At 37.9% G+C, this 13,170-nt stretch overlaps 2 long non-coding RNA genes across 2 annotated transcripts; both read right to left on the reverse strand.

Moving 5' to 3' along the window:
- Positions 1 to 2,716: 2,716 nt before the first annotated feature.
- On the reverse strand, positions 2,717 to 10,085 carry LOC309512237. Its single transcript, XR_014210930.1, has 3 exons — positions 9,941 to 10,085; positions 3,372 to 3,476; positions 2,717 to 3,024 (listed from the first exon to the last, which is right to left on the reverse strand). It is a non-coding gene; the product is annotated as an uncharacterized lncRNA (long non-coding RNA).
- On the reverse strand, positions 6,794 to 9,934 carry LOC309512238. Its single transcript, XR_014210931.1, has 3 exons — positions 9,433 to 9,934; positions 7,460 to 9,375; positions 6,794 to 7,163 (listed from the first exon to the last, which is right to left on the reverse strand). It is a non-coding gene; the product is annotated as an uncharacterized lncRNA (long non-coding RNA).
- Positions 10,086 to 13,170: the final 3,085 nt, after the last annotated feature.

The following is a 13,170-nucleotide window of genomic DNA, read 5'->3' on the forward strand; positions in this document are numbered from 1 at the left end:
GATAAGCAAATAAATAAAGGAGATACAATCAATTAGAGATTGTTTGGATAAGAAAATGCGACAAAATTTAAAGGGGGATTTTGAAGAGAGCACAACAAGACAATGTTTTCCTTGCTTTTGGTCTTCTCTGAAACAGAAAGAGTTTGAAGGTATTGATGAAAATCATTGATAAAAACTTTGAATAATGGCTTATGATTGGAAAATTTACATTTATGGATAGGAAATTTTGCTAGGAGAAGTAATAGGTTTATAAAGTAAAATTCTTTCTCAAAGTTTTTCTCCGTATAACCAAATATAACATATTTCCAATATAAAGAAAAATTAGGGTACACACAATCAATAATATACCTGCAAAAGCACTTCCAAAATATTTTGGTATAGTTACAGTCCCAAAACAAGTGTACAGTAGTTTCATCTTGTGCATTACAGAAATCACATTTTATGTGATTTAAACTGTCAGGTTTAAACTTTTTTAGGTAACTTTTCACTGGATAGAATCTATGAATTAATTTAAATGAGACTTTATTTACAATAAGGTATTTATGTGGCAATAACCAAACTTTTCTCCGGTCCACAATATCCACAAAATTGCTCCAATAGGTAATTACATAAGATATGGTAACAATATCTTTCTGAAAGAGAGCACGAATGGACCTATTGCTAGAATATGGAACTAGACAAATCTTGCCAACCATTGTTTGAGTGGGATCAAAAATAGGTGGTGTGGTAAACAAAAGTCCTATCCAAACCTCTAAACAATGTAATAACACCTGTGGGAATAGCATCGAAAACTATGGCAAATTCTCTAGGCGTGACAGGAAAATTATTTTTTTTCCAGGAATTCGCCATATGTATATATAGCCTACACCCATCTTCATTAAAAAGATCACGTACTAACGTAATATTGTTTGTTACCATGCCAGTTTTGAAAAAATAAGGACTTGTTTTTATAGAGAATATTATGATTGTTCCATTATGAAATATGAATGTGGGGAAAAGTTGTGTTTATAAATAAGAGACCAAACAGAAGCATTTGTTTGTGGAATGAAGAGAGCTTTCCACATAATTTTTCAATGTTATAATGGTATAACGAAAGAAACTGTAGGCCACCCAGCTGGGAGAATATATAATTTGGGATAAAGGATCCCTCTTTTGGGGATTTGGGATAAAGGACTTTTCAAATTGAAGAGGGGCATTTTAAGAAGTGTTTCATCCAATACATTTTAAAAGTGTAATTTAATGTTTTAAAATCTAGAAAATTTAGACCTCCAGTCCATTTTCATACTGTTCATTACAACAGCTTTTTTTTTTATATATATAGTGGGTACGATTCCTCCAAACAAAACTGAATAAAAGATTATCAATCATTTTACAAGTTTTATTGTCCAAATGTAGAGCTAAAGCTGCATATGTTAATCTAGATAACCCTTCAGCTTTAGTAAGCAAGACCCTGCCTTTTAATGAAATATTTCTTTGGAGCCACTGGTTGAGTTTTTTTACGGGTTTTGTCAATAGCAGAAATACAATTTTTCAGAACATCGTGTAGCTTGATTATTAGTTATTACAACTCCTAAATATGTGACTTTTTCTCTGACAGGAATATTACCAATGGATGAAATATCGCACTCTGTAATAGGTAATAACTCACACTTCAATATATTAAGGTATAAGCCAGAAGCTTTAGAGAATGCATCAATTACCCCTAGAGCTACTGCAACTTGATCACTATTTTTTAAGAAGAGAGTGGTGTCATCGGCCAACAGGCTGATGATCACCTCCCTGCCTGCAATTGAGATACCTACAAGGTTGCTTTGCTTGATATGGTCTACTAAGAGTTGAGCTGCTAATAAGAACAAATAGGGAGAGATGGGACAACCTTGACGTATACCCCTTTTGACATCAAATCTAGAAGAAGTCCCATGTTTTAATTTAATTGAACTGTTGGCATTACAATATAAAGTTGGAACAGAAATTAATATTCCTTGGGTAGTCATATACCATTTCACCGCTAGATGGGGGAAAATATCACTAGCTTTAACTATATGGAGACCGGACCATTTCGACAACTAAGTGCACTTCACCTCACGCTGATTAAACGTTTAAATAAATGTTTTCTTATTTCATATTTCTTTTATGTTTTATTTATCAGTAATGGTTTTATTTCTTAAACTCATTGTTTCATTCCCAGACATTACAAATGTAACCAGATAGACGCATAAAGATCACCTCATTATGGTAAGTTCAACACATGTTTAAAACTTACTTTAAAATACTTAACTTGTTAATTTAACATCTTATTTCATTTATTCACTATTTTATATGTTTTATTAACCGCAATGCTTTTTCTTTGAACTCATTTGTTTCATTCACAGACATTATGTACGCTTCAGCCCCAAATCCCCCATCGCCAACATTCCTCTGTTCATAATTTCTTCATACTATGGCCATTATCCTGCTATAATAAAAATATTCCCTGAAAAACTTGTCACACAAGCAGAATTGGGGTCACAAAACACCTGTTGTCATAAAACCCCCATAAGTGGTCACATCATGTCATAAAAATAACCCCCCTGGAAAAACATTCCTTATCACACAAGTTGATTGGGTCATAAACACACACACACACACACACACACCCCGGAAGCACAGCGGGGCAATATGAAAATATCGGAGATACATTTATTTATTTATTTATTTATTTATATATATAAATAAATAAATTTTTTTGAGAGAACCACCGGCTGGATGTACATTATCCCTTACTACCCACTGCGTCTACAAATAGGCTCATAGTGGACAAAATTGTCCCTAAGGGTGTACTAGAGGGAACCCACAGCTGCACAGCCTTTATGATAAAGCAACCCCAACTGAACATATCTCTGTTGACAATTTGTCTGTTTAACTCGTCTTTCTGTGCTTTGATGGTGTTCTGCTGTGCTTTGATGGTGTTTAGCTGATGTATGACGACGGCCACCAGAACACAAATGATCCCGAGACACACTGTCAACACCAAACATCTTTTTCCTGACAAACAGAAAGAAAACACACGAATCAGTTAAGAACAATTCACTCCATATTATAAGATATTATAACCCCCAAAATCAACCTTCGTAAGTAATTGATAGAGCTTTTAAAAGAGTGTTCTTTTCAATGCTCTTTTATAATGACAATCATTGGAAATGAATGTATGGTAAAATATGCAAACAAGAAGATATGCTAAAAAAGTAAAAAGACAGCATCTTTGTTAACACATTAACATTGATGTATTGTTTTTAGAGAACAATGATTGAAATTTTATGTCATATTTCTCAGTATGTAATATTCCTCAAAAATGAACAACATCGCTGCTTCAGAATAAACTTTCTGCTTACTGGACATTTTCTTCAGCTTGTCCTTTATCCTGGTGGCGACTCCGGGATCGAGGTCCAGTTGCAGTGCCGCAGGAAGTGGGGGTGCTGAGGGTGCTGCAGAAACCCCTGGCGTGGAGCACGAGAAAAAATTAGGTGGGGGTGTTAAATAAATAACAGTTTGCATGCTTTGCTCGAACTTTTGCCATTGCATTAACTGGTTACACTGTTCGTCAGGGTTCATCAGAGTTCCTCAGGGGCAGGGGCTCAAATGTAAAAAAGAGGCATACATGTGCTGGTCATAAAATTAGAATATCATCAAAAAGTTGATTTATTTCAAGAATTCAACTTAACAGGTGAAACTAATATATTATATAGACTCATTACATGCAAAGTGAGATATTTCAAGCCTTTATTTGTTATAATTTTGATGATTATGGCTTACAGCTTATTAAAACCACAAAATCAAAATCCCAGAAAATTAGAATATTACATGAAATCACACAGTAATACCATGGTCATTGAACCAGGTTTTGGTTATTTTGGCAGTGTGGGCAGGTGCAAATCCTGCTGGAAAATGAAGTCAGCATCTCCATAAAGCTTGTCTGCTGAAGGAAGCATGAAGTGCTCTGGAAATGTCCTGGTAGACGGCTGCGTTGAGTGGACAGCACAGTGGACCAACACCAGCCGATGACATGGCTCCCCAAACCAACACAGACTGTGGAAACTTCACACTGGACTTCAAGCATCTTGGATTGTGTGCCTCTCCATTCTTCCTCCAGACTCTGAGACCTTGGTTTCCAAATGAAATGCAAAATTTGCTCTCATCAGAAAAGAGGACTTTGGTCCACTGTGCTTTATTAAATCCAGAGTCAACGCAGCCGTCTACCAGGACATTTCCAGAGCACTTCATGCTTCCTTCATTTTCCAGCAGGATTTGCACCTGCACTTGCGAGTGATGCGGTCCCGAGGACTGTGTGTGTGTGTGTGTGTGTGTGTGTGTGTGTGTGTGTGTGTGTGTGTGTGTGTGTGTGTCTAAAATGTAACCCTGACCGTTTTACTTGCCTTTTGTTAAATAATCACTCGTTATTAAAATTTAGATATTTCGATAATACCTCAATTGTATGGAACGTATGCTTAATTCGTGCAAATTTCGATGTCACTGTCCATCTTTATTATGGGTTTAGGGGGCGCGTAGATCTATATGTACGGGACTTTTTTTTTTTAAGCGGAAAATGTATTCTTTTCAAATATATGCATTTATAGTGTGTATATAAACAAACAGTGATGGGAATAACGGCGTTATAAATAAACGGCGTTACTAACGGCGTTATTTTTTTTCAGTAACGAGTAATCAAACTAATTACTGCTTCCTCCATTACAACGCCGTTACCGTTAGGCTAATGTCAATAAAAATGCGGCGTTACTTTAATTGAGCTCACTGAAGCGGTTTTCATCCGAGTAGGCTCTCTCTCAGCCATAGGAGCTGCAAAGTTTTTTCTCTGGTGTGTGAGTGTTTATGAGGCGCGGGACTCGACAAAAGCGAGGCGAATGCCGCGAGCGTGCTCGACAGTGCGCGAGAGAGACCGAGTGTGTCCGAGATTAGAACGCGCTCGACAGTGCGCGAGAGAGACCGAGTGTGTCCGAGATTAGAACGCGCTCGACAGTGCGCGAGAGAGACCGAGTGTGTCCGAGAACGCGCTCGACAGTGCGCGAGAGAGACCGAGTGTGTCCGAGAACGCGCTCGACAGTGCGCGACAGAGACCGAATATGTCCGAGCATAAATATGTTATTTATAAATAAATTACACATATCAGCATTTGAATAATCTCTGTAGCATATTGGTATCATATGCAATGTTTTAATTAGTTTATAAAACATAAACTCCAAAATAACCCGCAGGGAACGTTCAAACATATTTGTTTGACGTTTGTGAGCACGTGCGGCAAACACGACTAGAATTTGGCTAAAATAACCTCTGATGATGACGTTCTCTGTAGGTTATAAAAATAAACCCCCAAAAGATTATATTGTATTATTATTATTTATGTTGATAGCCTACATTGTTCAGTATTATATTGAGAGCACTTTTTGTTAAACTTACTATTGTGAAGCAGTGCTTTAAGTGGGCCGGTACGCAGTACCGCCACTTCCAAATATAGCTCTTGAGCGTACCGCCACCTCTCCGTGCGCCCAGAACGTGCTTTTAGCGTACCGGTACGCTCATTTGCACACCTGTTTTAATCTTTTGGCTGCGCTGACGCTTTTCAGAACGCCCTTCACAATGCACGCTTCCTAATTCGTCCCACCGAGAGCAGAGACTATTACCCATACACCCTTGAGTTTTACAAGTGAAAAGCGCATGCGTCGCTTTTGCCGCTGTGAGTGTAAACAACTCAACGTGGTTCGGAGAGGGTGTGTGAAACGCGCAACCATAGCTGCTCGGTTAAAATACAAATACAATGAACACTTAATATGCTCTCCTGGCTTCAGACTCTGAGTCTGAGTAGTAAAAGAAAATGATTTGTACAGTATTTCTCATTTTTCATTTGGTGTAGGCTACTGTGTATTTTGCTGAATCTGCTTTTGTATATTTTTCAAGGGTAAAGAAATGAACCATCTTCAAGACTCATGTTTATGTTCTACTCTTCTATGGTTATGTTATTATGTTTTATAATTTATTTTATGTACATTTTGTTCAAAATTTGTTTAATACCCTTTTGCACATTTTATTTGTTCAGTAGCTCTTTCTACAGTAGCTCTTTCTAAGGGTATTTTTTCAATACACTTTTGCACATTTTATTTATGTTCAGTAGCTCTTTCTAGCTCATGCAAATCCACAAACTAATAAAATGATTTATTATTTTTTATAAGGTCGTCTGTTGACTGCTGTATATAAAACCCCTTCAATATAGTTGTTGTTACCCCTGGGGAGGAGGGGAGTCAGCAAAAAAATAAATAAAAATAAAAATAATAATAATAATAATAGAGTACCGGCACCTCTTTTGGGCCACTTAAAGCACTGATTGTGAGGAAGAAAATACTTCAAGTAGGCTATATAGAATGTCTACCAGTTGTAAAGGTGTGTGAGTTTTATCATTTTAATTATATGCACCAGTGTATGTGTATGTATATTTTTATTAGGCTACTATTTATTTATTTTTGGTACATTTCTTAAGAAGCATAATTTATTTTTAGACTTATTTGTTGGCCAGTTGTGGTCTGTGCAATAAATATTAAAAGTTCTAAACCATCTATTGTTTTATTGTTGCACTATAGTAATGATAATATTTTAATATTTAAGTTAATAGGTGTCTCTCACATTGTCCCACGGCAACATTAAAATAGTGTAGATTAGTGTACAATGTTTTATAATAATAAGATGTTCTATTTAGTGTCAATTTCATTTATTTAACATTTCATATTGGGGGTTTTTTTTAAGTAACGCAATAGTTAGTACTTTCCCTGGTAATTAGTTACTTTTGTAATGATGTAATTCAGTTACTAACGCAGTTACTTTTTGTGAGAAGTAACTAGTAACTATAACTAATTACTTTTTTTAAGTAACTTACCCAACACTGTAAACAAATATATATTTTATAATGACATAATTATACATATACATCTCCATATGTTTTAAATACAATTATGATTACTGTAGGGTAATATATGTAGCAGGGCATTCAGTTACTTTTGAAAGGACAAAAATCAGGTGTCAGTGTATTTCATTAGACTTTAACTTTGCCAGCTATAAAAAAAATCTAGCATATCATGTTTTACCACTGATTTTTAGTGACAGTCGATATGCATGGGCCACTGGCGATGACAGTTCCCCCCCTCTCCCCTGCCGTGCCACACCACACCCACTCCCCTCCCTTCTTCTCACAGCCATCCACGCCCATTTAAGTTCCATTTTTCAAAAAGATTGTGAGCTAGACTTGAGCTGAAAGAGGGGGGTTTCATGACCCTTTAAAGGGTAACTAAACCCCTGGTCAGCGCCTGACTCCACCCACTGGCAATATTTGAAAAATGCTAGAAAAGTGGGCAGACCCCAGCGGAGATAGAGGGGACGAACCGTGAGCAGGGCTGAGCGGGGGGGGGGGGGCGTGCACCAAAGAGACCTGCTGTCAGACTCTCTAAAACTATGCTCTAAAATGTAGAGTGACTCACAAGGTCGCAAGACGACGTAAAGTACATGCATCTGATGAGTTTTATACATAGACAGTAAAATAAAGGTTTTATCGAGTTGATGTCAATAGCGCGCGCTCTCTATAAGCATATTCATATTTTGCCGCTATGTGAAAAAATCCAGCAAAATGCACCGCCGCGTTAGTCGACCCCAGAGGATTAACTTTAGCCTAACCATAAATTGTGATTAAAATATATATGATCACTCACACGCTGCGGTGGTGGAGTCTATGCAGGAGGAGCAGCGTTTGGCACTGCGTCGCTTTTCAGCGCGAGCTGTGTGGAGAAGCCCATTTCCACCTCTATTGCGTTGGAAAAGCAATCCCGCGTAAAATGCAGGTTTCACACTCACAGTCTTCCAGGCCAAGTGCATGCAACCACTGGCGCCTAATTTCCAAGTCTGCTGGAAAGCTATGCAGTCCAGCAGTGCTGTTGCAACCAGCAACACTACACCATACCCTCCTGACCACTGTACTAAATACAGATAAATCTCATAGACAGTATATAAACTGGACACAGCGACCCCATAGGTTTCAACGGAGAAAAGTGAAGCTAATTAGAAGCACTCACTTCCTGATGGCTGAGCGTACTGCGCAGACTCAAACTGAGCTTGAAGACGTGGATGTGACGTGAGCAGCCTGTCTGACAGTTGTAAGTCTTCTAGTAGCTGTGCCAAGAGAAATCTGAATCATTCCCTTCCGAATCTTGCAGAAACGGAGAGCGTGAGTAGGAGCTGTCCATGAGCTAGGAGCAGGAGCAGGAGCAACTTTATGACTCTCTATGGGCTTCTCCCTTGACTTTATCGGACTTTATGCCTCAACGTCTTCCCGATTGACTGTGAGATTCTCCTCCTGTCTATACGGTAATTTCCAGAGAGTCACGTGGTTATGATGCAATCGTTAGCCTACTTTTACAAAAACTGTTTCTACAGGGCCATAACGTAAGATACAAGGTAATGGAGCCTTTTATACATTGTCGTGTTTCTTTAGAAATAAACAATGGACAAATAGAGTCTTTAAACGCCTCAGATGTAAAGTTATTCGCTGTCAAAGTGATGCCAAAATGAATGGGAGTCAATGGAATGCTAACAGCAGGTGATGGCTTGTTAGCCAATGGCGGCCCCCGGGGGTGGTATGGTTTTTCGAGCGCTGGATTGACCTCCTGATAAATCTACGCTAGCTCATACCAAGGGTGTGGTGAGCTCGTACCAGGGGCGTGGTAAGCTGGAACCTGCTTACGTCACCTGCCACCGCTTACGTCACGTACCACCACAAACATCCAATAGGAAAATTCAACTGCAGTAGCCACCGTTCAACTTGAAGAGGGCAGCACTCAGACGTTTTTACACCATATATTGTAAAATTAAAACACTTTATACCCAAATGTCAAAAAAGTTACTCGAATCAATGAACAGCACTAATAAAGCCCCATTCTTACAGATCATTAACTAAAAAAAGTTGGTTTAGGGTTTAGTTACCCTTTAAACAATGGCCCTGAACGGTGGTTTAATGTCAACATTGTGACAAAGCTGTAACAACCTTCACCACACAGACACAACGTAGTTAAAGCAATGTTTTGGCCATGTTATTAAAACGTCGTTAGAAGGTCAGGTAGGCTACATTGTGCCAACGTTCTGTGTTTGCGGGGTTGTTTACTAGCCTAGAGAAGAAGGATTGTTCAAATATTATTGTGTGTTGAATTACATATTTATGTCTTTGTGTCAGTTTATTGTTTAAAATGGTCCTTTCGTGTGTATCCTGGATGTTTAATGATGTCACGCGTGACCTTTCCAACGTGATGACGGCTATATCATTTATGTGATATGATAAGCTAACGATCGCTTATCATATCACATAAATGATATAGCCGTCATCACGTTGGAAAGGTCACGCGTGACATTTAATCAGCGCGATTTGTTGCAATGTTTTTTCCCCTTTGGTCAGAACAAAAGTGGATGTTACTCACTTGTTCAGATGACATTTTTTCCGGTGAAAATTCTTATGTTGGTCATACTTCCAAAAAGTAGAATCTGTGATTCTGAATGGCAGTATCCACACCGGCGCGGTGACAGCCGCACATTCTCCTCAAAATATTGGATTCATCCGCGCTGTGCCGTGCCGACATTTCGGACTGCAGCTTTAATAATGCAAATGTATAGTCCAACATTTGTGCACTTGATCGCTAGTGTGTTTTTTTTTTTTTTTTTTTTTTTTAACAGTCTACGGTTTTGCTAATGAACGACGCGATGAAAGTGGAGAATCCACTCTGTTTTACATCGTGACGAAGTTATGCCTACACTGGCACGGTGACGGAAGCAATCCAATTTATAGCCTACTCAAACATGTGTAAATTAGAATAAGATTTAGAACAAAAAAATAATATCATGTCATTTAATTTATACTTACCGTATTCATATAGCCTATGTCTCAGATTGTTTTTGTCAGAATCTCTCCGTCTTTGTCTGACTGCATTCGAGAAAGAGAAACTAAAAGCGTCTAATACCGCCTTAAACTTTGTTACAACCTACTTTGTGGGAGCGAAGGCGTATGGATGGGATCCAGATTCGACCAAAAGATGGAAAAATGGAGATCTGATGAATTTATTCTTTTAGAGACCAAAAACAAGCAGCAGAAGAGAGAAAGGAGTGAAAACAGATTTCTCCCTTGAAGACAGCTGACAATCTTCATGGAATTTCTGTGTTCAGGTAAAGGGGAAAAAGAAGGAAGAAATAACTAATTTGTTCAGACTGTTATGTTATATAGCGTTACTCATGGAGGTGCTGAACGGTTAAACCAGTTCCATGGACAGTTTTTCCCCCTCCCTCCAACGTCTCATTTTTATATATGTTTCTCTCTCTTTCCCTTCTTACTCAGTGGCGTATCCAGGACATTTTTACTGGGGTGGCCAAGATGGGACACAAAACTAGAGTGGGGTTGTCCGAAAATGCATTTGTGTTTATCTGCAAAAAGGTTTACATACACTAGATTGCAGCCTAGGCTACTGTTAATGTAAATATAATGTTAGTGGTTTGTTTTTAAAGTCTACATTAGAGACCTGCGCGGGACGGATTTCTCACTTAATAATTCCTAAAAAGCTGACATCTCAGTTCATCGCCATCTCACAAATCTCTGTTATTATCAATGAAACTGGCTGCATAATTAATCTTTCATATTATCTACACTTTGTTTGATATAATAGATGATTTGCCAGTATGCAGAATTCAGCACTGAACAAAAAGTCCATTTTGAGCGGTGAGGGGATTCTATCTTAAATGCATCTGATTGGCCATTGCGTTCAAGAAATCAACACATTATGTCTGTGATTGGTTACATTGTTCAACGCTGCAAACATGTTATAAATAGAGACTCTGGCCTGTAAATAGTTTCTATTTTGTTTTAGTTGTTCTTGTTGCTTTTGTGCAACAGATGAATGACAATTTATTTGTTTTTATTTGTTCAATTTATAGATCATTCTATTTTGCGGGAGTCCCGACTCCCGCGAATCGACACACGAGTGCATTACCGCCCGCGCCCGCACTCGGCCATCAGATCTATATTCCCGTGCCGCACTCTGTTGCGTTGGGTCCCGACCATACCTCTCAATCGACTGATTCCAGCGTTTTTATCGTTGTTGTATTGTTGCAACTGTGTGACGTCCTCTTGTTTCACGGACCAGCAGCAGCAGGTGCACCGTGCAGCGCGCGTGCTCTTATCTCATGGGTCATCTGATCTGCATGGCCAAACGTCCGCTGAGCAGAAATCAGCTCTCACAGTCTCAGTACGACCGTTCCTGTGTTAGTTAAAAATGTGAAACTGGCCCTAAATCAGTTGATCAGCTGTCATCACTGATTGACAACATTTCTCGTTTCTTGTGTTGACGAACTTGACCTACCTATCAGATCTGGGGTGGCCGCAGGGGTGGCCAATGAGCTTTCAGGGGTGGCACCGGCCACCCCAGGCCACCCCCTAGAATCGCCACTGTTCTTACTCCTCATCAATACATGAAATATATAGAAGGTTCTTTTTATATATATATATATAGGCTATATATATACAAGTTTTTGTTCATTTTAACACAGAAGGGTTGTCCGGGTATTGTTCTGGGACCTACGGTTGTTGTTCAAGTCTTTTTCTTTAGTTTCTCTTAATGTTAGGGGCATCCGCGATATAAATAAAAGAAAGGCTGTATTTTTATTTTTGAAAGACAAAAGGGCCGATTTTTATTTATTACAAGAAACGCATAGTTCAAAAGACTGATAACAATTTTTGGAAGAGTCAGTGGGGTCAGGACATTTGGTTGAGTCATGGTACAAATAGATCAGCAGGGGTCGCTATTCTCAGAGGGAATTTCAGGGGCAAAATTCTTCATAATGAGAGTAATAATAATGGAAGGTGGCGAATAATCATATTTGATGACTCTCATAAGCAATATAATATTGCTAATATTTATGGTACTAATTGCAAATCTTCAAATTTGATTTTACTCCATGAATTAGAAAAACGAATTATAGACCTATATCAACCAAATACATGAATGCAATATGTATTCTCAGGGGTGATTTTAATGTAGTCCCAGATAGTAACATAGATAGATTGCCTCACAAAGGTGTAAAAGATGATACCAGCAAGATTATCTCTGGGTTATGCAATAACTTAGGTCTTGATGATATCTGGCAGAAAATGAACCCCCAAAAACTCATGTATACATGACAAAATAATGATTTGTCTTTGCAGTCTCGAATAGATTTATGGTTAATATCAGAGGAGTTGACGTCATTGATAGACAACGTTACAATTGATCCTGCAGCTTTTACTGACCATAAATCTATTCACATTTTTATCATCACTAATGACAATAGAAAGAACTTGAGCAGAAGTGGATTCTGGATATTAAACAATTATTTATTATTAAATGATGAATTTAAATGTGAAGTCTTAAAAATAATTGATAAATACTATAAACAGGGTGTTATTACTAACCAATATGGGCTGCAGTGGGATTTTATGAAATATAAAGTGAGGAGTTTAGCCATTAAAATGAGTAAAACAATTGCCAAAAATAAACGGGTCAAAATGCAAGCCATCATCCAAGAGTTTGGTGCCCTGTGTGATAAAACAGATTTAACAGATGAACAAGCTCAAAATCTCATAAAATTACAAGAGAATTTAAATAAACATTATGAGAAAAAGGCAAAATCTGCTTTCATACGTTCCAGAAGAAAGTGGCTCGAGCATGGTGAAAAAAAACACAAGATATTTTATTCTTTGGAAAAAAGAAATGGTGAAAGATTATCAATTAATAAATTACGCATAAATAATTCTGTCACAGATGATTTATCTACAATTTCAAAACATATAGCAGAATTTTCTAGCTCTGAAATACGGTACTCCTTAATGGAGTCCTTTTTAGAAAATTTGGATAATACTAGTACTTTTGTTAATGATGAATTTGGCAGCATTTGTGAGAAAGAGCTTAGTATTACAGAAATTATCGACCATATTAAGAAACTCAAGGACAACAAATCTCCTGGAAATGATGGGCTTTCGAATGAATTTTTCAAAACTTTCAGAGATGCCCTTTCCCCGTTTATTTTAGCTATGTTTGATGAATCTATAAATAATGGAATCTTACCTCC

This window comes from Leuciscus leuciscus (assembly GCF_965113295.1).
Source record: "Leuciscus leuciscus genome assembly, chromosome: 13".
NCBI classification, from domain to species: Eukaryota; Metazoa; Chordata; class Actinopteri; order Cypriniformes; family Leuciscidae; genus Leuciscus; species Leuciscus leuciscus.